The sequence below is a fragment of the Narcine bancroftii genome, chromosome 2, assembly GCF_036971445.1.
Source record: "Narcine bancroftii isolate sNarBan1 chromosome 2, sNarBan1.hap1, whole genome shotgun sequence".
Classification (NCBI taxonomy): domain Eukaryota; kingdom Metazoa; phylum Chordata; class Chondrichthyes; order Torpediniformes; family Narcinidae; genus Narcine; species Narcine bancroftii.
In genome coordinates, this window is record NC_091470.1 from 91743445 (window position 1) to 91768563 (window position 25119).

The 25119-nt window shown below is 39.6% G+C and overlaps 1 long non-coding RNA gene across 5 annotated transcripts in view; it reads left to right on the forward strand.

The window, feature by feature from the left end:
• Positions 1–25119, forward strand: part of LOC138753897 (uncharacterized) — a 154351-nt gene that overhangs the window by 105503 nt on the left and 23729 nt on the right. The window contains exons 4-5 of one of the 5 annotated variants that reach the window (XR_011351500.1): positions 3912–4015; positions 12457–12535. The exons of 1 other annotated variant lie outside the window; for it this stretch is intronic. This is a non-coding gene — a long non-coding RNA (uncharacterized lncRNA). Of the gene's footprint in view, positions 1–3911; positions 4016–6735; positions 6892–12456; positions 12536–25119 lie in introns of those variants that run through there. 3 more of the 5 variants (XR_011351496.1, XR_011351498.1, XR_011351501.1) reach the window with 3 other exon arrangements.

The following is a 25119-nucleotide window of genomic DNA, read 5'->3' on the forward strand; positions in this document are numbered from 1 at the left end:
AGTTGAAATTGTGTGAGCAGTAGAAGAAACACAGCTACCACATTGAGGGTTGTTACCGACTGTTTCTATTCAATTTCATTGCTCCCCTTTAAGGGCATCACGAGCTCAGTCACCTGGTGCATTGTGACATCATAATCGCTGCCCAGGAGTTCGCGCTGGAAGGGATGCTGAAGTCAGAGAGAAACCTCTGAGGACACCATTTCCCCATGGCTGCCCCGCCACGTGGAGATAAAAGCGGGGCCAATTTGCCGTGAGGATGTGTGCCACCACACGAGCATCTTTGTGGGACTTTGTGGAAATAACTCACAATTCTGCAGAATAAAATAGTCTGACCATGACAAAAGTTTAGGTAATGTCATTTCATGTGATCCACTGAACCAACTGGAATCTACACACTCTTGTCCTTTCTGATGGTGACAAAGTTAAGGCCTTCACACTTCAACTTTCATTATGCCGAATACCAACACCAACCTGCTTAGCCTCATTAATAGTATCTTCCCTTGATGCCCTTGTATTAGTTAAGTTAATTGTCATAAGATAACAAAAGTTCCACATGACAAAACAGTTCTCTGGTCCTTTGTGGGCAAAAAAAAGACATACAACCAGATAAAACACACGCAGGAAAATAATACATACGTAGTTCAAGTTTTCATATATACAAATAAATAAATATTGTTTCTTGAATGTGAGATTCTCAGATAGTGTGAGCAGTTCATTTGGTCATTCAGCATTCTCACTTCCCATGGGAATAAGCTGTTCCTCAGCCTGTTCATATTGGTTCTCATACTCCTGCATCTCTTCTCGAGGGGAACAGCTGAACAATATTGTCTGCTTGATGGAAGAGTCCTCAAAGGTTTTGCGGGCCATCTTCAAATGTTGGTGGGTGGGGAAGCGAGACTCCAGTGATCCTTCAAAGAAGGGTTTTCTGTAAATTCACTTTGTATTTTCACTCTGCCAAACTTTTGGTCCTATGGATTTGCCTCTATTTCTCTGCTGTACCAGTACCTCACGGTGATGTAGTCGGCCAGGAGCTCTCCATGGAGCTCCTGTAGAAGGTTGTGATAATGGTGGCTCGTATCTTTGCCCGTGTGAGTTTTCAAAATGAGTGCAGTCAGGTTTGCATCTTCCTGACAATTGAGATTTTTGTCCATGATAGGTCACTACTTAAGTGAACTTTGTGAAATGTGGTTCTTTCCACTCTGCCTACTGCAGGTTTAATGATCTGTAGTGGAATGTGGTCTTTTCTGGTCTTCATAACATGCACGATCACCTGGGCAGCAGGTTTATTATAATGGTTAGACCTAGAGCACTGCTTTTACAGCGATAGCAAGTCAGACAGGAGTTCGAATATGGTGCTGTCTGCAAAGAGCTTGTCCGTTTCTCCCCATCATTGCTTGGGTTTTACCCGGGTTCTCCGGTTTCCTCCCACCATTCCAAATGTTGTAGGTCAAATGGGTGTAATTGTGCAGCATGGACGCTTGGGCCGAAAGGACCTGTTACCATGATCCATGTCTAAATATAAATTTTAATTTAATTTCAATGTATTATATCCTTCACCTTCTCTACTTTGAGATTCAGGTTGTTACTCTAGAACCATATCATGAGATTTTCCTCCTCGGCAGCACAACGTCGTTGTTGCAGATGAGGCCAATTGCAAATTCCATGACACTGTTGGATCTGGATCTGGTGATGCAGTCATGGGTCAGTAGTGTAAAGAGGAGCAGGCCTTGAGATGGGTCTGTGCTCAGGGTGGTGTTACTAGATGTTCTGATACAGACCCTAAAAGATTGTGGCCTTTTTAGGAAGTTCAGAATCCAGTTGCAGAGATGGGCATTGAGTCCCAGTGAGGGGAACCTCGCCAACTGCCTCTAAGAAATTATAGTAATGATGGCCTAGCTGGTGGATGAACAGAAGGATGGCGTGAGAGGCATCATAGTCGAGATGGGACAGCATGGAGTGAAGTGACAGGTTTATAACATCAGCTATGGAACAGTTTCTTCTGAAGGTGAATTGAAATGGGTCCAGTGTCTCTGGGAGGGTTGCTTTGATGTGCTCCATCAGCAGATGCCAGGAGCATTTCATAATGGTAGGGGTCAGTGCCATAGGGCGACACTGTGGCCTAGAACTAATGGCTTAGGTGAAGAAGCAGAATGTTTACCAATGATACAAAGGTTGAAGGAGTTGTGAATAGTGTTGAAGTTTGATGTAGTTTACAACAGAGTGGAGATAGAATGCAGACTTGGTTGGAGAAGTGGCAGATGGAGTTCAAACCCAAAACGTTTGAGATGATGCATGTTCGAAGGCCTAAAGGCTGAGTACAAGGTTTATGGAGGATACTTAATAGTGTGAAAGAACAGAGTTACTTTGATCCAAATTCTTACCTCTCTTAATGATGCCATACAGGTTGACAGCATAGTTAAGAAGACCAATGGGATTATTGTCTTCATTAGTCAGAGGATTCTCTTCAAGGGTCAAGAGGTTATGTTACAACTCTATAAATATCTGATGATTAGGTTACCTTGTGTTCAGTCCTGCTTCTATTAACACGTCAACAGATATTCACAGCAAACTTGCTTCTCCACTTTGATCAACCAACATCAGCAATACCACGTATTGGAGCATGGAGCACAGTCAATTACCACCGGCAGGTTTATTCAAGGGAGGGGAGATAATGTGAAGATTGATGGACTCAGTTGATCTGGCGGCATGTCTGGAGAGAAATTATCATTTATTTCCCAACAGGGCTTTCCGACCAGAAATGTTGACTCTCAGTGAATGTTATATGTCACCTTGACTCCGTCCTAATTCTGCTCCTTCGCTCAATGTTCCATCATCTACAGTTATTGTGGATGACAATCCCTGTATGTTGGGATGACACAATGAATATTTTAGAGCAAATCATCCCGCATCAGAATATGCATCTTTGCAGTACACTGATATTGGCTCAATACTGTGAAAATCTGCGTTACTTTTGCATCTATGCTGTGAATTTTACTTCCGAATAAATGATCAAGCATAACAGCATAGGGGTATAAATTTAAACCTTGCACTTTATTTAATTGTTTGTAATATCTGTAATACTTTATATTTATTGAATTACAGTCGCAGCACTTAAAGCTCTTCACTGAACCGTGCTGTGCACAATTTTTCAAAATACGTTATAGATATACAGAGCGTAAATCAGCTTTGCAGACCCACGGGCCCATACAGCCGAAATACACCAATGAACCTACAATTGATGACATTAATTCCAAATTGTATGTGTGCATTCGCCATGCAGAAGAATTGCTCGCGACCACTGTTATGACTCCACATCCTCAAGTGCACTTCAACACATTTGTGGAAATAGCTTTGTGATTCAATAACAAGTAACATATGAATTTACTGGCATGAGAAATTCAGCAGAAAAAATTAGCTGAACACTGAAAACGTCAAGACTGCATTTTCTAATCAATGTAGGTCCAAATATTTTAAGTCCCTGGCTTCAAAGACTGTAACCATGTGGGTCTGTGATGATAAGACTGCAAGGAAGGCTGATGCTGGAAACGTCAATGTGAAAGCAACAAGTCAAGTTGCTGCACATGGGTTATCCAGAGGGGCAAATAGAAGGACAGGAGGGAAAGAAAGTGCGCATAAAATCCTGTCGTTCAATCTTAGGAATCAATTAACTTCATGAAAGATTTGCTAGCTTTTGTAAAGGTAAAGTAGGAATGAGAGTAGAGAATGAAATCATCGCAACTTATGCAGTGAAGTTCTCTCTCTCTCTCTCTCTCTCTCTCTCTCTCTCTCTCTCTCTCTCTCTCTCTCTCTCTGTCTCTCTGTCTCTCTCTCTCTCTCTCTTTCTCTCTCACTCACTCTCTCTCTCTCCAAGTGAGACTGCTAGGAAGCTCATGTGACTCTCTCACTTGCAGAAAACCCCACCTTCTTCAGCAATCAACAGGGGTTCTCCTTGTTCAAGCTGTTGTCTTCGGTAACAAAACCAGGAGTAACACTTCTGTGAGCATTTTGCTGAAAGGTAAGAAGCCTTGTAGTTATCCAACCATCCAGTCTTTCTCTAATTCCAAACAATGTTCTATTCATTTCATGACATCATTTTAATTAGCACCTACTTGTGAAATGTGCAGAAATGTCTCAAATGATCCTGCAATGTAACTGAATATGAATTCTTCAGTCTTTCAATTAAGATCCTACTCTAATTTTCCCAAATTCTCCCAAATATATATACATTACACTATAGTTAACTAACCCAAATTAACCCCCTTCTAATTCTAAGTGCACGTATATGATGTGTGTATAAATTTAAGAAACGTTCTTTGGTTCACAGTGCAATCTCACTTCTCCTTCTTCCAAATTCTCTGAATGCAGGTAATTCTTATACTGTGCACAGAATTTAACATGTATAAAGTTCAGCAGGCTATAGTGCTCGAAAGGTAAATGTTTGCCACTCAGGAAGGTTCTTGTAGGGTTGCAGAGAGAGATTTGTTGTTCCAGGATTTCCACAACTGAGGTACCACCATTAGTCTCCTCAAGGTCTCGTTGATGAAGCTTGCCCCATCAGGATTCTCCAGATGCCAACCTCTTTCTTTCAGCCATCACAGAGTTCCTTTCTGTTCCACTTATTCCAAGAGAAACATCAGACAGATAGCACTTTCAACCATCCACTGCTCTGGAGCTTTTCATCAGTTTCAACCAACTTCCTGGCTTGTTCTGTTCAGCTGCTTTCAGTGTCACACACACTAGCTGGGTGAGATTCCTGAACATTTCTCTATCTCCCTCCAACTGCCCACTGCTGGAAAACCATGTGACTCTCTCACTTGCAAAAATCCCCACCTTCTTCACCAAACAACAGTTGTTAACCTTCTCTTGGTCAAGCTGTTGTCTTAGGTAAACAAAATCCAGGAGTGACCCTTCTGTGAGCACTTTGAAGAAAGGTCAGAAGCCTTGTAGTTATCCAACCATCCAGCCTGCCTCCAATTTCAAACAATGGTCTATTATTTCATGACAACATTTCAATTAGCATCTATTTGTGAAATGTGCATAAAAGTCTCCATAGATCGTGCAATGTGACTGAATATGAATACTTCATTCTTTCAAATAAGATCTGTTTTAAAATGTATGTATGTATGTAACCTACTCTAATTTTACAAAATACTCCCAAATATTTGGAAAACAGCAGCAATAAATGTTACTACATTTTTGCCTCAAACATCACCAGCAGAACTGCAGAGCAAGAGAAAATAGGAAGTGATGGTCATTGCTGAGGCATAAAATCTGACTGAAACTGAGCATTGGATGAGTTAAATACAAATAGAGAAGATTGTAGTTAAATATTATATAGGTGAGGGAAGAATTGTTAATAAAGTCTTAGAACATTTTCCGGAGACAGATTTTTGAATTGCAATTGGAGTTGGAGAAATTTAGAGAGTTGGAATTGTTACAAACCCAGAGGAACCCAAAATTCATAGCAAAAGATATTCAATAAGACAAATGTTTACTTAAACAGAAGTTGATTTTAAATATCTTTAAATATGAAAACAGGATCAAACTTATCTGATCACTATTAACTTAACTAACATAATCTAACCCTCTTCTAATTCTAAGTGCATGTGTATGTAAGTGAAGAAAAGTTCTTCCATTCAGAGTCCAATATCACTTCTCGTTCCTCCAAGTTCTCTGGTTGCAGGAAATTCTTATGCTGTGCACAGAATTTAACATTTAAGAAGTTCACCAGGCTTTGGTGCTTGAAAAGTAAATGGTTACTGCTAAAAAAAAGTTCTTGTCAGCTTATGAGAGAGAGAGAGAGAGAGATTTGTTGTTCTCTGGACACCCATAACTGATTCCTCGTTACCAGCCACTTCAGTGTTTTGCCGAAGAAACTTGCCCCATCAGTGTTCTCCAGATGATAACCTCATTTTTTAGGTCACCACAGAGTTCATTGAGTTTCCCTTATTTCAAATCAAACATTAGGCAGCCAATCCTCTCCACAAGGACTTTGACCAGGCTGAACTAAGCAGTCAAACCCATCTTCCAAATGGGGGTTTCCACAAGCTTTCCAGCTTGTCCTGTTCCAGTTCCAGCTTCTGCTGCTGCTGACTGTAAACCCGCAGAACAGAACTCCTTCTCCCCCTCTCTCTCTCTCTCTCTCTCTCTCTCTCTCACACACACACACACACACACACACACACACACACACACACACACACACACACACACACACACACACACACACACACAAACACATACAAACACACACACACACACACATCTGCTTGCAATTCTGCACGACCCTATTAGACAGACTGCAGCTCCAACAACTTCTTTCATCTGAGGCTCTTGGCGCCAGCCTGTCTAGCATGAACAGAGCTCCAGCTTTTTAAATAAGATCTGTTTTAAAGTGACCTACATTAAAAAACCTGCCCACATTTATCTCCCAAAAACATATCTAAAATCTATCACAACTTCCCCCTTTAAAGGAATTTTTACTCTTGATTTAAAATTCAGTTATTACTAAACTATCTTAAAAATAACTGAAGGGGTAACAATACACAATATATAACATATATAACAGTAACCCAATGTTGAGAGTATTTTTATACATAATCAATTTTAATATCTTGACAAACAATCTGCTATCACGTTATTTATACCTCTGATATAGTTAATTTGCAGATCATATACTTCTAATATCAAACTCCAGTTTAACAATCTTCTGTTTTTATTCTTCATTTTATTCAGAAACACCAGAAGATTGTGGTCAATGAATACCACATTTGGTTGATAAGAGGTACCAAGATATATGTCAAAATTCTGCAGAGAAAATATGATTGACAACAGTTATTTTACAATCGTGGAATAGATCCTTTGATGAATATTAAATATTTTTGAAAAGTAGGCAATGGGATGGTCAATTTCTTATTGTTTTTACAAAAAAAACTACCCATGCTGCTCCCTCACTGGCATCCACTGTTAAAGAAAATGGTTTGACAAAATCAGGAGATTTTAACACAGTGCAATGGCATAGCATCTCCTCAAAATTTTCCAAAGCTTTCTGACAACCTTTAGTCCACACAAATTTCTTCCTTTTCTTCAAAAGGTTGGTTAAAGGAAGAGAAACCTCAGCAAAATTCTTCCAAATTTCCTATAATACCCTGCCATTCCTAAAAATCTTCTCACTGCTTTCTTGGTATAGGAAACTTAGAAATTGCACTCAACTTGCCATGGCCACCGACATAACCCAAGTATGATACCATGGCATTTGTAAATTGGCTCTTTGCTAAATTAACAGTCAAGTTTGCTTTGGATAATCTTGCAAACAATTGATCCAATTCCCTTAAGTGTTCTTCCCATTTGTCTCTTTTTGTGACCAATTCATCAAGAAAGCATCTGTATGTGTTAACGCTTGGATAACCGAATTAATCATCCTCTGGAATGTTGCAGGGGCATTTTTTGATGTCAAAAGATAACACATTATACTCATATAAACAGGATGGAGTTACAAAAGCCGAAATATTCTTTCCTCTCACAGTTAAAGGCACACACAAGTAAACCTTCAACAAATCCAATTTAGTCAGAAATTTAGCTTTGCAAATTTTATTAATACAGTCATCTATTCTCGGAATATTACAAGCATCTGTTTTAGTTATTGAAGTAACCTTCCTATAATCTGTACAGAACTTAACAGTTCCATCCGTTTTCGGTACCAGAATACAAGGAGAACCCCAAGCTGAGTTCGAAGATCTAATAATACCATTTCCCAACATATATTTCACCTACTGATCCATGATTTAACTCTTCTGAATATTTATTCTATATGGGTTTGTTTTATGGGATTTACTTCTCCTACATCTACATCATGGTAATTAGGTGATGACCTTTTTGGAACATCAGAGAACAAATTCATTTATTTCAAATGTAATTCTTTCAACTGCATCTGCTCTTGTAACTTAATAAGGCCTAACTTTTCTTCCAAATTTTCCAAAAATTGCTGAGTTAGACAGGCACACAGGAACCATGGTTTATTTAAGGTTATCCTCACAAGATTCTGTTTCCATGATCTTATGATCCATCACTTCCTCAACCCTGTCAACAACTAATACCTCAGATACAGATTGTTCTCCACTACCTTTTTCCTCTAAATAAGGTTTCATTAACAATTCGCCCTTCAAGTCATCTCCACCAGCCATTTATTTAATCTCCTGTTCAGTTACTGCTTTGATCCTTAAAACAACAAGATCTGTATTTTCTGTTGCTAAATTAACTATTTCCTTGACAAAGAGAAAAACTTCCTCTCACAATTAACCTGCTCTTTCAAAATTATTTCAGAAGCACTGGGTAAATCGTTATCAACTGGATCTTCTTCAGCTCTCATCATATTCTTGGAGGAAGACTTGTTGCAGCACATGCAGGACATATCTCATAATCCTCTCTAACCTCATCCTTACTAGGCCGATTTGTTAATCTTAAAACTGACCTAACGTTATCCTCTGTCAAATCATTCCCTAATAAAAACGTGACTGCCTGCATGGGTAACTTTGAAATTACTCCTCTACAACAGGTCCTTTAACTAATTCTGAATTTAGCACACTATTGCAAAGCGATATTGACTCTACCTCACCTCCAACTCCTTTAATCAAAGTTATCTCTCCTATGTCAGTCCTTTGATCCAGAGTTAAAATACTTTCCAACAACAATGACTGAGCAGCTCCAGTATGTCTAAGAATTTTAACTGGAACTCGTGATTCTCCCTCCTTCACTGAAACAAAGTATCTGACACAAAAGGTTTGGAAACATCCATGACTTCCTTACCAGGATTTGGAACATCTGCTCTCCTTAAATTCCACTGTTGAATACATGCTTCTGGTAAAACCTCCTTTTCTCATTTCTTTTCCAACACTCGACAATTCACAATCACGTGACCAGGTTTCTTACAAAAGTGATATTGAAATGCAGAGGTTCTGTCGTTTCCCACCTTACCTTCATCTTTTCTCTTAATATTTTCTCCAGATTTCATTTCAGGCTCCACATTAACTTTATGAACAGGTTTATTAATCGGTTCCATATGAACTCTCTGAAAATGTCCCCTATTCTGAAATAGAGCAAATTTATCAGCTAAACTAGCCTCCTGTTGCCTTGTCCTCACATCTCTCTCACCCAGGTGTAATTTAATCTCCTTTGGGACACATCTTTTAATTTCCTCTATTAATATCAATTCTCTCAATCTGTCTAAATCATTGTTTATTCCTTTTGAGGTGCATCAATGGTCAAAACATACAGATTTCTTCAGAGCAAAATCCATATAATATTGATTCCATGTTTTCACCAAACTCCCAAATTTTTGTCTAAATGCTTCTGGAACCAACTCATAACCTTTCAATACTGCTTGTTTAACATTATCATAATTTGCCATTGCTCTGCAGTCAAGCTGCAGTATTCAATTTGTGCTTTTCCTCTCAATACACTTTGGATCATTAGAGGCCACTTTTCTTTTGTCCATCTTGAGCTCTCATTAACCTTTTAAAAAGATGAAAATATGTATCTATATCTCCCTCATCAAAAGGAGGAACTAGATTTATCTCTCTACTAGCCAAAAACCTCTCCCCAGGAGTTACAGCCTCAATCCTCTTACTTCTCTCCAACTCTATTTTTAACTTCTCTAATTGAAACTGTCTGTCCCTTTCAGATCCCTCTAACTCACATTTCCCCTGCCTCATATATCCTCTGTTTCACAGCCTCTCCACCCTACATTTCTCTCTTTCTTCTTCCACCTCAATTTCTCCCAAGCCAATTGCAATTAAAAAGATCTATTTTCTGGAAATGTTTCTTTCTCAACATATTTGCCCTCACTTATATATAGTATTTCAATATAATCCTTGTTTTTGTATTTTCTTCATCCAATGCTTATCTTCTGTCAGTTTTAATGCCTTAGAAATAGCCATCAATTCCTCTTTTTGCTTGCCCTGCAGGTCTGCAGGAGAGGGTTGTGACAAAAATGTATTGTAATAATATTAATATTTGGGGAGAATTTATAAGATTTAGAGTATGTCACAAATATACAAAAAAATTTAAAACAGATCTTATTTGAAAGGCTGAAGAATTCACATTGCAGGATTTCTGGAGAATATGCACCTATCACAAGCAGGTGTTAATTGCACTGACTTCATAAAATGCTTGACCATTGTCTTGCTGTCGTCATGTTGCAGTACACTTTCTGCAAAGTGCTCATAGAAAGTTCAATTCTGGATTGTTTTCCTAAGATTACAACTTGGAGTTTTGCAAGACATGAGTCACATGCTCTCTTTGGAGTTTCAGTTGGAAAAGAAAGAGAGATTTGAGTTAACAGCTCAGTCAGTCAATGTGTGGGTCACTGACAAAGTAACTAAAAAGTGCACTCTAGGCAAAACTGTTTGAAACTGATGAAAGCAAGTTCCAGAGCAGTAGATGGCTGGACGTGCTATCCATCTGATATATCATTTGAAATAGATGAAGGAATGGAACTCTGTGGTAGTTGAAGAAAGTGGTTACCATCTGGAAGACCCTGATGGGGCAGGTTTCATCAGCGAGACCCTGAGGTGACTAGTGGTGTACCTCAGTTGTGGAAATTCTGGAGCAACAAACATCTCTCTCTACAAACCCTATAAGAACCTTCTTGTGTGGTAAACATTTACCTTTCAAGCACCAATCCTGGTGAACTTTATACATGTTCAATTCTGTGCACAGTATGGTGATTGCCTGCAAGCAGAGAACTTGGAAGAAGGAGAAGTGAAATTGAACTGTGAACCAAAGAACTTTTCTTAAATCTACACACACACACATTACATACACGTGCACTTAGAATAGGAATTTGGGTTAGGATAGAATTCAATTAAAGTTTGACTCTATTTTCATGTTTGAAGTTCATTAAAAATAACTTTTGATTTGAAAGCCATGGGTCTTGGTGAATGTCTATTGATGCTGGGTTTGGGGGTCCTTTGGTTTGTAACAGTATCAACCTCCATTGCTGCTGTCTTTCGGCACACTGAAAATTAGCTTGAACAAAAAACCCAATTAACTAATAAATCACAAAAACACCAATTTTCAATCCAAAAGGGTGAATCCCCAGAAAATGTTACCAACTCCAGAGGACCCCAAAACCCAGGAGAAATAGATATGCACCATGACAAAGGGATACTTAAACTAAAGTTGCTTTTAATTATATTTGAACATGAAAATAGAATCAAACTATAATTTATTTCTCTTGACTTACTTAACCTACTAAACCCCTTCTAATTCTAAGCGCTTGTGTGTTTAATGTGTGTGTAAGTTCAGCAAAGTTCTTTGATTCACAGTCCAATCAGAATAAATGGAGTAAATGGGGTTAACACTTTGTCATTCCAGGAATATGCCACCAGCAAGGAGTGGCATAGAAACACGCAATGCCACTCTACTCCATCCATTATTTCTCTTGGTTCAAACACAAAATATATTGGAATATTTACTGAAATGCAAAGCACAATGACTATTGCAATGACAATACTGGCAGTCTGTTCGCTGCAGTATTTGCTCCTGAGTTTTTTGCAACAATTTGCCATCAAAAGTGAAACAAACTGTTAAACACACAGAAAAATCAACCACAAAAAAAAATCCAAGAAAATATATCAATCTGCACATGTAAAATCTATTCAACACGGAATTTGGGAAGTATGTGTCGTTCAGATCAAAGAGCACGACTGTAAATATGAGGACATGAAAATCAGCTACTGCCATGTCCAGCAGATACCGGGTAATGCATTTGGATAAACCACATTTTGCGCACAGGAGGATCACAATCATTAACATATTAGCTGGAAGAAAGAAGAGAAAATGAAACCAAAATGTTCACAACTAAATACTAATTTAGTTTATATTTCCATTCAGTCCATCACTTGAAAGTGAATTAAAAGATCCTCAATTGTTTGTGTCAACATCATGGTGACGGTCTTACTATGTGACCGAATCTCGAATGAAATGTCCTTCATAAATTGCAATCATTTTTTTTTCTTTCTTAGTGCAGTTGAAAGATATTACAATTCAGAAATAAAATTGAGAGAAGAATAGATTGGGAGAAGGCAGAGAGTCATTCACCTTGAGAAGGCAATTAGACACCTAAAGTTGAAAGGTTTAAAGTGAGTGAGGGAGAATTTGAACAGGGACATGAGGATAAAATATTTGTACACAGAAGCTGGTGAGTTTCTAATTTAAAGTAGCGATTAAAACAAATATAGTTGCAGTTTAGGATAAAAAGACGGATATCTCACGAAGAATATGAGCCAAACCTTGGTGGGACATTTTGGTCAGCATTGGCTGGTTGGACTGAATGAGCTGCTTTACCTTTATAGTTTTACTGTTCGAATAATCTCTAACGCAATTATGATGGTTGGTTTTGGTTTTCGATGGAGGAAAATTAAAGCGATCGATAATTTGTTGCCATATTTTGCTTAGGTCAGGAAAACCATACTCATCTAAAGACGAGGCATAAAGGCGCAATTACTTAATGACTCAAAGCAATACTAATGCCAGTATTAATCAATTTGTGCAAATAAAAAGACAATTTAAAGTGTATTTGTGTCTGCAGCATTCCAATGCTTAAATTAATACGTGGTCCGGCAATCAAATAAACTGAAACCTACAACAGAAATGTCAGGTGGTATGTTGATGCTCATATTGAATGAAGTGCATGTAATTTGTCTGGAGTATAATATAATTGATTTAACAATTAAATTGTACCAATAGATATCTATCATTAATTGTATTGGTTACAATTTCATAGTGTAATAGAGTATATAGATATGTTTTTGGGAGATAAATTGTGAAAGTTTTGTTAGAGTAGGTCACATAGAAACACTTTAAAACAGACCTCATTTAAAATATTGCAAATTGCCCCATGCAAGACATATCAGCTCCCCAGCTTTTGCAAGACCTTTAAAGAGAATTCACTAATGGATTGTTGTTTACATTAGGCAACAGATAAAATATATTTGTTGGAGCCACAGGTTGTCTGCAGATGTTCTAAGAGGGTCATGTGGTTTTGCAAGCAGAGAGAGTCAAAAAGACTTTTTCTCAGAGAGAGAGGGGGGAGAGAGAGAGAGAGAGAGAGAGAGAGAGAGAGAGAGAGAGAGAGAGAGTGAGAGAGTGAGAGAGTGAGAGAGAGAGAGAGAGAGAGAGAGAGAGAGAGAGAGAGAGAGAGAGAGAGAGAGAGAGGGGGAGAGAGAGAGGGAGTGACACACAGTGATCTTCTACAGTGTTACAGCCAGCAAGAGAAGCTGGGACTGGAACAGGACAAGCTGGCAAGTTTATGGAAAGCCCCATTTGGAAGATGGCCTGGTCAAAAGCCTTGTGGTTCATGCAATAGGAGAGGAAATGACTGGCTATCTAATGTTTCACTTTGAATAAGAGAAACAAAAAGGAAATCTGTGGTGACCTGAAAAGGTTATCATATAGAGAACCCTGAAGGGGGCAGGTTTCATAAGCAAGATACTGGAGTGGATAATTAAAAAGTACATCAGTTGTGTATGTTCTGGAACAACAAATCTCTCTCTGAAAACCGACCAAATACTTACTGAGCGGTAAGCATTTTCCTTTCAAGCACCAAAGTCCAGTGAACTCCATAAATGTTAAATTATGTGCTCAGTATAAGAATTGCCTGAAACCAGTGAACTTGGACGAATGAGAAGTGAGATTGGACTGTGAACCAAAGAACTTTTCTGAACAAGCACACACGTGTGCATAGAGTTTGAAGTGGTTAGGTTAGGTTAGTTAAGTTAAAGTGAGATTCAGTTTTCATGTTTAAAGATAATTAAAAACAACTTTTGTTTAAGTAACAATTTGTCTTGGTGAATATCTATTGCTGCTGGGTTTTGGGGTCTTCTGGGCTCATAACATTTACGGGAAATCATCCTTTCGGATTGAAACTTGGAGCTTAGTGATTTATCAGTAAATTGGTATTTTTCAAGGTAATTTAAAGTTTGTGTGTGGATATAACAGCAGAAATGGATGTTGATGGATTTTTTTGTCACAACCACCACCTGCAGAGCTGCAGGGCAAGAGAAAAGGATGTTTTACCAGAAGCATGTATTCAGGCTGTTGAATTTAAGGAGAGCAGATGTTCCAAACTGGTAAGGGTGTCATGGATGTTTTCAAACTTTTTATGTCAGAGGGTTTGGTTTCAGTCAAGGAGGGAGAATCACAGGTTCCGGTTAAAATTCTTAGAGATACTGGGGCTGCTCAGTCACTGTTGTTGAAAAGTGTTTAAACTCTTGATCCATATATTGACACGAGGCGACAACTTTGATTAAAGGTGTTGGAGGTAAGGTAGAGTTACTATCTCTTCACAACATAGTGCTGAATTCAGAATTAATTAAAGGACCATTGTAGTAGGAGTAATTTCAAAGTTACCCTTGCAGGGTGTGCAGTTATTTTTCGCGAATGATTTGGTAGAGGATAAAGTTGGGTCAGTTTTGAGATTAAAAAATCAGCCTCGTAAGGATCAGGTTAGAGAAGATTGTGAGATATATCCTGCATGTGCTGCAACAAGGTCTGTGACTAAGATTATGATGACAGTTGAAGAAGATACATTTGACAGAGACTTGCCCAGTGCTTCTTAAATAGTTTTGAAAGAGCAGGGTAATTGCGAGAGTAAGGATTTCCCTTTGTTTAGGAAAGAGTTAATTCAATAACAGAAAACAGATACAGATTTTGTTGACTTAAGGGACAAACCATAAGTGAACAGGAGATTAAAGAAATGGATGGTGGAGATAAATTGAAGTGTTAATTGTTAATGAAACCTTATTTAGAGGAAAATGTTAATGGAGAACAATCTGTATCAGACGTGTTAGTGTGGATTCTGGTTCATTTGGTGGACTCTACAAAATGACATTACCAAAACTTTCATCTGAGTCAAACTTCCTTTCTTCTGAAGAATTGTAAGTTATCTGCACAGAGATTTCCAGAGATGCTCTATCTGTGAGAGCTGGCAGAGAATATTAAACATGTGTTTCAAAGCTTTCCCTTTGTCTGGGTCAAACATGGGCGAAGTTATATTTGGCTCAATCAAAAGTTCACACAATACATTCTTATGCAATGCAATTGCTACTAAGTAGAAATTCCATTGCTAAAGATGATTGACAGCCCCTTTTCAGACCTGCTCATTTGATTGGTTCAGAGTAAATTCCTACAATTCGTCATCGTGCTAATTGGTCCTTTTGAATTGCCAGGCCCACCTTACTAGAATGCTGCAAAACCTAGATACACCATCACAAGCTGTTAAACCTTTCCTTTCTCATTCCTCCCTTTCCTGATTTCATCACAACTTCCTAAGCAGTCATGGTGGATTATAAGTGGCATATCCCAACAAAGGGGAAGTTGCACATTTGTCCCTATCCCACCATCAGTCACTTCCTCACTGCCTATTTCCATACTCATCTATATTCCCCAGTCTCCAACACTCAGCCTCCTGAAGCTCCAAATCTATCTGAGTCTGTATCTCCTTCTCCTCCCACTGCTCAGTCTCAACCCCCACTGATTCCATCCTTTGCTGCATCATAGGGATGGCTGGACTTACCCAAGTCAAAAAAAATTCTTAATCAATGGCTACAAGAGGCATCCGGTCAAGAGGGGAATTATTAATATGACTACTAAATTTATCATAATCTTAGTAACCCATGAACCCCAAAGTTCAAAGTTCGCATACAACCAATTAAAGAAACGGTAGCCAGAACCAGCATTCTCCTTTAATTCTTGCCACAGATTCTTAAGTTTATTCATAGCCCGAGTAAAGGAACCATCTGGAACTGTGTTGTTTGGAATAAAGGTACAACAATGCTTCCCAAACATAATCCAGACACCTCCTTCTTTAGCCACTAACCAGTCCAAAGTCTGTTGATTCTGCCATATCATTTTCCTGATCGCATCAACCTGTTCTCCCAGGGCACTCAATATATCATTGGATTAATTGATAAATCTCTGTTGGTTATAATAAATATTATTAATCCATTTTGCATTCTTCACAATTCCAATTATTGGTAGTAAGGCTTCCCATCATGTTAAAGAATAAATCCTGCAACATATAAACTAATTAAAATCCTTTCTGTACATTTCCTCTGTCTTTTCTTCTTCTCCTGTATCATTCATGGAATCTCTTCTCAATCTAGACATCTGGCTTCCATTTTGTGTTTTAATTCACTTTAACAGCTATCAAAGTTCATTAGTAGCACTACTACAGCAGCTGTCTATTTCCCCACAGTAGGCACAGACCCGTCTCAGTCAGAAATAATATTGTCCAAAATCCATAACACATGCATTGCAAATTCTTGCACCAAGTGTACCTCATACTTCAAAAATTACACAAATCAAAGCCTGAAATTCCAGAAGTGCTTTAGGTGTGGTGTTGAGGTCATAACTTTTGTCAACTCCATTTTGCTATGTAGAAAGGTAGGATATTTTTGGGAAGACATAGGGGATATTCTGAAAAAAAATTGCAAAAAAGGATTTGCCACAGGATCCAGGTTTTACCTTCTGGGAGACATTACCACTAAGAGCCATTCATACAGCAAAGAGGATCAGGAGTTTATCAAAGCGAAGACCCGGAGACTGCTTAAAGTGGGAGTAATTAACTAGTAAGAGTCCGTGGCGGGCCCAAGTGGTAGTCGTGAAAAATCACATTAAGTGACAACTGACTATTGACGACAGCCAGAGAATTATCTGTTACACGAACCTGGATGCCTACCCCCTGCCACGCATCAATGAAATGATTAATCAGATAGCGCAATACAAAGTGCACTGCACTATCGACCTCAAAGCAGCTTATCACCAAATCCCCATTAAGAAAAGGGAATGGCCCTATACAGCTTTTGAGGCTGATGGGGGGGTTATACCAGTTTGAAAGAGTACCTTTTGGGGTCACTAATGGTGTTTCAGAGGGAAATGGATAAGATTGTTAGGACGTATGAGTTACAGGGTACGTTTCCCTATCTGGATAATGTCACTATCTGTGGGAAAACACAGGCTGAGCACGACAACAACTTAAAAATTTTTTTAGCAATAGCTAAGGAACTCAAACTTTCATTTAATGAGGACAAATGTGTAATCACTGCAACAGAGCCACCTATTCTGGGCTACATTGTCCGCAAGAGCGAAATCCACCGTGACCCAGAAAGAATGGCCCTCCCTTAAGAAGTTACCACCCCCAAACTCAGCAAAAGCCCTTCAAAGGTGTATGGGGTTCTTTTCCTACTACTGCAAATGGGTTTGGGACTATGCCACTAAGGCACATCCTCTGTTTGACACTAAATCCTGAAGGCTTTCAAGATAATTAGATCTGATATTGACAAAGCTGCACTTCCATCCATTGACGAGAAAGTCGCATTCCAAGTGGAAAATGATGTATCAGATTGTGCATTGGCAGGAACCCTTAATCAAAGGAGCAGACCTGTGGCATTCTTCTCCTGCACGTTACGCAGACTTGAACTTAAACACTCTGCCATTGAAAAAGAAGCCCAGGCTATTATTGAAGCTGTCCGCTACTGGAGACACTTTCTAGACAGCAGAAAATTTACTCTTGTCACTGAGCAGAATACTGAAGCCGACATGTTCAGTACTAAACACAAAAGTAAAATCAAGAACGGTAAGAACGGTCAAATTATAATTATGAGATCCAATACAGACCGGGCAGGTTAAATAATCCCTCTGACGCATTGTCACGATCTGCTGATGGTGCTCAGATGGAGGGGATAAAAGAGTTCCATAGCAGACTGTGCCTCCCAGGAGTCATGAGGTTCTTCCACTACATAAGGGTTAACAACCTTCCTTCCTCTCTGGAAGAAGTCAGGAAACTGACTAAAAGCTGTCCCGTTTGCGCAGAATGCAAACTGCAATACTTCAAAGCTCCAGAGGCCACTCTTATCAAGGCAACCCGACCTTTTGAGAGGATTAACTTAGATTTTAATGGACCATTACATTCCAACAAAAAAATGTATATTTCCTTACAGTAATTGACAAATATTTGAGGTTTCCCTTTGCGATACCCTGCCTTGACGTCTCGTCAGCGTCTGTCATTAAGTCACGACATAATTTTCAGCATTTTTGGTTTTCCCAATAACATTCATACCAATAGGGGCTCAGCATTCATGAGCGCTGAACTGCGGCGAGCCCTGCTACGAAAGGGGATTGCCACAAGCCGTACCACTAGCTAAAACCCACAGGGTAATGACCAGGTCGAAAGGGCTAATGCTGCAGTCAGGAAGACTGTTAATCTTGCTTTAAAAATTCATGGTTAAATTGTTACCCGGTGGCAGGAGGTGCTGTATGAGGCGCTACATTCTATTCGGTCATTATTATGTCCTGCAAGAAATCAAACACCTCATGAATGTATGCTTGCCTTTCCTAGAAAATCAGAAACTGTGATGGACTGGTCAGCCTGTTTATCTGAGCCTGAACCGTGCTGCTGAAGAGCCATACTCAGGTGTGCAAAACAGAGCCCCTAGTCCAACCAGTTTAGCTACAGCATACCAACCCCAACTATGCTCATGTTAAATTCCCAGACAGGAGTACTGGCACTGTACCCCTAAGAGATCTTGCTTGGTTTGCCCCTTCCTCACACACCTACTCAGGGTGAGCCTGAGAGATTGAGCTCATTCCCCTAGCCTGTGACACCCAGTAAGTTTTCAGATGGCCATGCTGAGGCTCCATTACCTCACGCTGGTGATTCTGGAGCGGGTCCAGAAGTCAGTCCTTCCCACACTACAGACCCAGGACCTGTACCAGTTCCCAAGGTTGCAAAGGAGCCACATGTATTGAGAAGATGAACCAGAATTAATAAACAACCTGATAGGCTGACATATTCATAAACTATCTCATTATATTTCGATTACTTGTGAGATACTGGCATATTTTGGCTGTTAGAGTTTTCTCAATGCCGAACATGGTATCCATGAATTGCTTGCTTCAGTCTTTCCTAGAAGCTGTCCTTTTGATTTTAACCTTTCTTCTGCCAGGGGTTGGGGGGGTGGGGGAAGAGAATGTGGTGAATGTTTGCCAAGCTGCCTGTCTCCCCTCTGACGAGCCTTGCTGTACTAACGTTGGCTGGGCATTAACCCTACTGTTAAGGACACTCCCCTTGGGTATAACTATATATGTAACTATTGTCTTTCATTATTTTACCATGAGTTTCTGCTAATAAAAGCCATGATTATTGTTTGGCAACATTGTCTTTCTCTACTTCATCAACTGGCACTTCAAAAAGCTCCTTCAAAAGCTATTTTCTCTTTACAGTCAAAATGGTTCTTCCTTGCAAAATCACAATTAGAAATTTCACTTTTATGAAATGGAGGAAATAACCACACCTCTGTACTGGCTATAAACTTCTCAGTTAGACTAGAAGATAGAGTTCTGCTTTGTCTTATCTGCCTTATACCACCTTTGCTTCTCTGCAACCTTACTCCATTTTTAACTCAAACTGTCTTTGTCTTTCTTTTTTCTCTAACACCACTTGCATTTTTTTTCCTCTGCTTCAATTTTTAACTCACTCCTTTCAAACACGAGCTTTGCTTTAATAGGTTTACACTCAGAAATTTCTCTCATTCAGCATCTTCAAACTTGCCCTTGTCTACTTATTTCCTTGCTATAATTTCCTTTATCTCCACCTTCCTCAGGGATAAATTTCCTTCAGAATGTCCCAACCATTGAGCAATAATCACCAAATCATCCCTTTATGCCTTCTGCAATTCTGCAAGAGATGGTGACTCAATAACCCATTCAATATCCATTGCTGCTTTAAGACTCTCAATTAGCTTGGAAAAAGGACTGTCTCAACCTAATCTAAATTTAATTGATTACAAAGCTCCAAATTCTGTGCTGCCTTCTGTAGGACATACATTTTCAACTCCCCAGTTTGGTTAAGCTTTATTAGCTCCAAATGTGGTATAACAAAATCTCGAATGACAAGTCCCCAATTTTGTTATGAACCACACATAAAGCGCACCAATAGAAAATGAACCAGACAGTGTTCAATTTTTAAAAACTAACTTTATTTCTAATTCTTAAAATATAATCTTAACTTTTAAACTATCCTTAACACTAAATCTATCTCCATCTATTTGCATGTGTGTGTGTGTGTGTGTGTGTGTGTGTGTGTGTGTGTGTGTGTGTGTGTGTGTGTGCGTTACCCGAACCATTAACCTCCAGACCATAATCTAGAAAGTTACTTCAAGATCAGTCTTTCAAATTCAGCGTAAAAACGTAGTCCTATGAGATTTGATGTCCAGAATTAATGATGAACTGTTGGGAAGACTGGAATTGTAGATGTGATAGATTCATGATTTATTCATGTTTTGCTTTTGAAGAAATGTCCATCCTCACGAGTTCCTGATCCTTTTGTAGGCAAGACTCGAACTGGGTGGCCTCATTTTACAATTCCTTGGCCGTGGTCTCTCCAAGTAACAAGATGACCTCAACTGTTAGTCAGAATCAAAATGAAGCACTTTGCTTCCCATATAAAGACCCTCATGGCGCGGGTCAATCCACCAAAAAGGCCCAGTCATTCAGAGAGCATGCGTTTCATCATTAGATAGGAATCCTCTTGTATTTTACTTCCTTCTGCATTTTACAGAATGACTGGCCATAGAGTGGCCTCAAATAGCTGTTTACTCTCCAGCAGTTAGCATGGCCCTCCCTTGAAAAATCAGTGTCTTTGCAAATGTATCGTATCTGGAACAGACTGTGACAATCCTTCCCTCTGTTCTTTCAATATATCAAATTATCGTTGGACTGTCTTGTGCTTGGTGCTTGTGCGAAATGTTAAATGTTAACTGTGACCATTCAGGCAAGTTATTTCCGATAGTGAATACATCTGCCATACAACAAACAAAAGCAATTTCGTGTAACATGACACTGTTGTGGGTACATGATAATAAGTTTCATCTTTAATTTAGAAATCTTTTTAGAAGTCCTTCACTGCTATTCAACTGTCCCTCCATCTAGCTTGTGTTCCCACAACTCATCCCCTTCGAGTTTCCCTTGTTTTGGCATAATAAACTGGTTATGTTATTATATGATATTATATGACCTATTATATGATAAACAGTCATATTTAGATCACTCTTTCCAAGTGGATCCCAATCTAAGGATTGATAATTTTACCTGTATCATTGTACAGGAGCAGATCCAAGATAGCATGTTCCTTTGCAGGTTCAGTAATATGAGAATAAGGAAAGCCAACCACTATGGATTCCTCCTCCAGGCTGCCTGGACCAACCTGATTCGTCCAATCTATATCCATGTTAAAGACCCACACGATAAGAGCAGTTCCATCCTTGAATGCATTTTATATTTCTTGATTTATTGCCCGTGCCACTGTAATAATAGGTGGCCTCTAGTCAACTTCTGCTTTGATTTCTTTCCAGTTACTATTCCTAATCTCAACCCAAACGGACTGGACATTTTGCTCCTAACATCTTACATCACGTCTCACTATTACCCTGACGTCTTCCTTAACTAAGAACGTTAGCACACTTCCCAATAGCTTCCTGTTTGCCCCTCGTTATGACCTGATATTTTTGGATATTTAATCCCCAGTGCCCTCCACTCTGGAACCACAATGCCGTAGTAGTGGCCATTAAATCATACCCCTTTGTACTGATTTATGCCACAGGTTCACTGATCTTGTTTATAACACTACATACATTTGCATAAGGTGTCCAGAAACCCATTGAGCTTTCAAAATCCGGTCATCATTGCTATTTGCATGACATTTATCCCGTCTGCACTTGCTTTTCTCTTTTTTTAACTTTTCAATGTATTCTATCGGAATATTGTATCCTGGTTATTGGGGGATCCTGAAGCTGCATATGAGGAGGTTCCAGAATTGGCAGTTCCTTTGTGTTTTCTGCTATTTTTTTTAAATTTTGAAGTGTCTATGCTGTAATTTATGATCCTTGTGTTCATGTATGTTAATGATCTTTCCTCACAGCAAAAATTGAAATGATCTGATTCTGCAGTGCAGATCTATTTTACTCGATAAATTGAAACAGTTCTGGTCAATAGTAAAGAGCCTTTAACGGGAACTAGACAGGTTCTGCTGAGAGGTTATGTTCAAGATTGATAGTCCCCAGGACTGGCCAATATATACCCAGGGTCAAGATAGCTGGGACAGTAGCTTTGATCTTTTAATCCTCTTTGGCTCTGGGAGAGGTTCCAGAGGATTTGAGAATGTCAAATGTTGTCCCCTTGTATAAAGTAATAGGGAGAATCCTGGGAATTATAGATCAGTGAATCTTACGTCAATCATGAGGAAACTAATGGAGAAGATTCTTAAGGATAGGAACTTTGATCATTTGGAGAACTAGAGTCGACTCAGGGATATTCAGAATGGCTTTGTAAAGGGAAGGTCATGCCTCGCAGGTCTAATTGAGCTTTTTGAGAAGGTAAGTTAAGAAATCCACTATGAGAGACTTATCCAGAAATTCACAGGCACGGGATCAGTGGAACCATGGCTGTGTGGATTATGGTTTTTGCTGTATATTGAGGGGATTTGAGGGGATGGTAGGAGCAAGGATGAAAAAAAGGAAAGGGTTACAAGGTAGTCAGGATTAAGTATTTTTTTTATGGTAGGATCCTCAACCAATGCTGCATCCCCTTTACTCGGCCGTGGCTGGAGTAAACACACGCAGGTCGATTCCAGGGCGCACCACTCCATAACTGGGAACAGCGGTCGTAATTCTACAGAAATGGTTTGACCTAAAAGGGGAGGCAGGCCTCTTCAGCCTGGTTAAGCAACCTGCATAGAAGGTACCTCCGATATAAAAACTACGACCCAAAGACCTCGCTGCCACGTCCCAGCTTGCTTGGCCACGGCACACGAACCATGGGTGTAAAGGGTGGGGCCAGTACTGCGCACACTGCACTCCACCAAAAAGCTCCTTTGGCAGACCCGAGGACAGGTCCACGTCCTCCCCCTCAAAGATATGTATATGCATAACATCAAGTATTGTGTTCTATGACTGAAATATCACCAGTTAAAACTGAATGGATAGATTTAGACTTCATTGAAAAGAGGTGTGATTTATCAAAGGGGACGCGAGGCGGGTAGGTTGGCTCGGGAAATGAAGGCGAGTTGGGACTTGTCGAGATTGAATAGGTAGGGGAAATTTAAGAAGAGGATCTCACAGGTTGTTTTTGATGTCTGGATATTACAGGGTGAAGGGATCGTGGGTCTCCAGAATGTCGTGATGTAGTACGGAATGTGGTAAGGAATGATCACAGCACATGGAACTTTATTCCAAAAGGACAGCATTATTTTCCAGAAAATAGAGGCTTTACTGTAATTTACAGGGGATTGGTGGAGTCGTGTATGGAACAATGCGCACTATTCAATGGACACCGAAAAAACCCAAATGTAACATGGTCAGAAGTAGTCGAGATAAGGTTCAGCAGACGATGTAGTTATATGATAGAGTAATTCTTGTGACAGACGCGAGAAAAGTTGTGTCTGTGTTCGTTGCGATTCAGAAACATGATATGTTTAAGCAATCAAAGGATACCCACGCACACAAACTTCAGCCAGACAGCACCCGAGGTCAGGATCGAATGCTGATTTCCTGTGCCTGGAGGCAGCCGTTCTTGCTGCAGCTGCTCAACTGTGCAGCCCGGGGGAGAGGGGAAGCTGAGAATCGGACAGGGGTATCAGTAATGAGGAACAACGAGCAATACAAGGACCGTACACAACGACCAACAGATGCCAGACCAACTGAAACAATAAACATAGGCAGAAAAACGAATGGGATTTAATGAACGTCGAAGTTCACAGTGAACTGCATTGGAAGATCTGTGGGGTGAATGAGAGGCAACGTTGATTTTCAGTTAAAATAATTGAGGGCTGGGACCTGAACTCTAATTCCACTTAATTATCTGTTATCCACAATCTACACGACAACACAAACAGGTCCCTTTCCTCCACCTTATCCATGAGTTCCCTGCAACAGTAGATTCACCTTCAGGATCGATATCCCGCAGCACATTGACATATTCACAATCATAAAATGTATCGCTTTTCTCCAATGATGTTCGATCACAGACACCGGATTCCCAGGATGGAAATCCATGCAACCACAGGGCACCACTTCTCTGGACAGGAATTTAGTGAAACCAGGAATAGCCGATCCCAGACATTCAGAAAATGAAAAGTTGCACCAATCATTGAATGGAACCAGAGATGGAAATATACAAACACACTCTGGATGTTGGAAATATGAAACGAAACTGAACATAACGGAGAACTTGGAAATCTTCAAATATGCTGAGCAGGTCCCAGTCGGGGACAATAAACAGCATCGCCCAGATATTTTTTCAATATTTTATTTATAGTTTTCAAAATTGAACTCATCTGTCACCAACAGTTTTTAACAAATCTGTGTCAATTAAAGCTTATCCTAATCTCGTCTATGCGTATTCTCTGTCGAGTCCAAGCTAACACTCCTTTCCCTTTCTCCCTTCCCCACCCCATTCCCTCGACCTCAAATACTTAACACAAAAAGGAAAGTAAGAAACAAAAAAAAATATGACCTTAAAAGTACAAAACACAGGGGTAAATTATATCGATGAGTTATGGGTCAAATTGGGGCAAATTTACTTTGTTTTCCTGACTTTTCCTGGCCGTACTGAAGCGGTCACCGTGCCCCCAACCACTTCTCCAGACATTGGGAAGGAATCGGGGTGAGCCAGAACGTAAGGCAAAGATGTCTTTTTTTTCACAGCCGTCCTCCTATATGTCTCAGATACGGCTCCCATTTTTTATGAAAGTTGCCATACCTTCACCTCAAGTTATAGATAACTGTCTGCAGGAGAACTCAGGCTTGCAGCTTCCTGCTGCATTGCACAATACTCAGGCAAATGTCTGATTTCCAGGTAACCGCTATGCACTTCCTGGCCGTCGCCAACGCGATCATTAGGAATTGAATTTGGAAGCATCATTTTAAGTCTTAGATCCATTATATTACCCAGCAGAAACAGGTCAGGTTCTTGTGGGAATTCTTTACCAATAGTTTTCCCTAGGAATTCACCGACTTCTCGAGTTCTGTCCAGAAGGACCTCACTATGGTACATATCCACATCGCA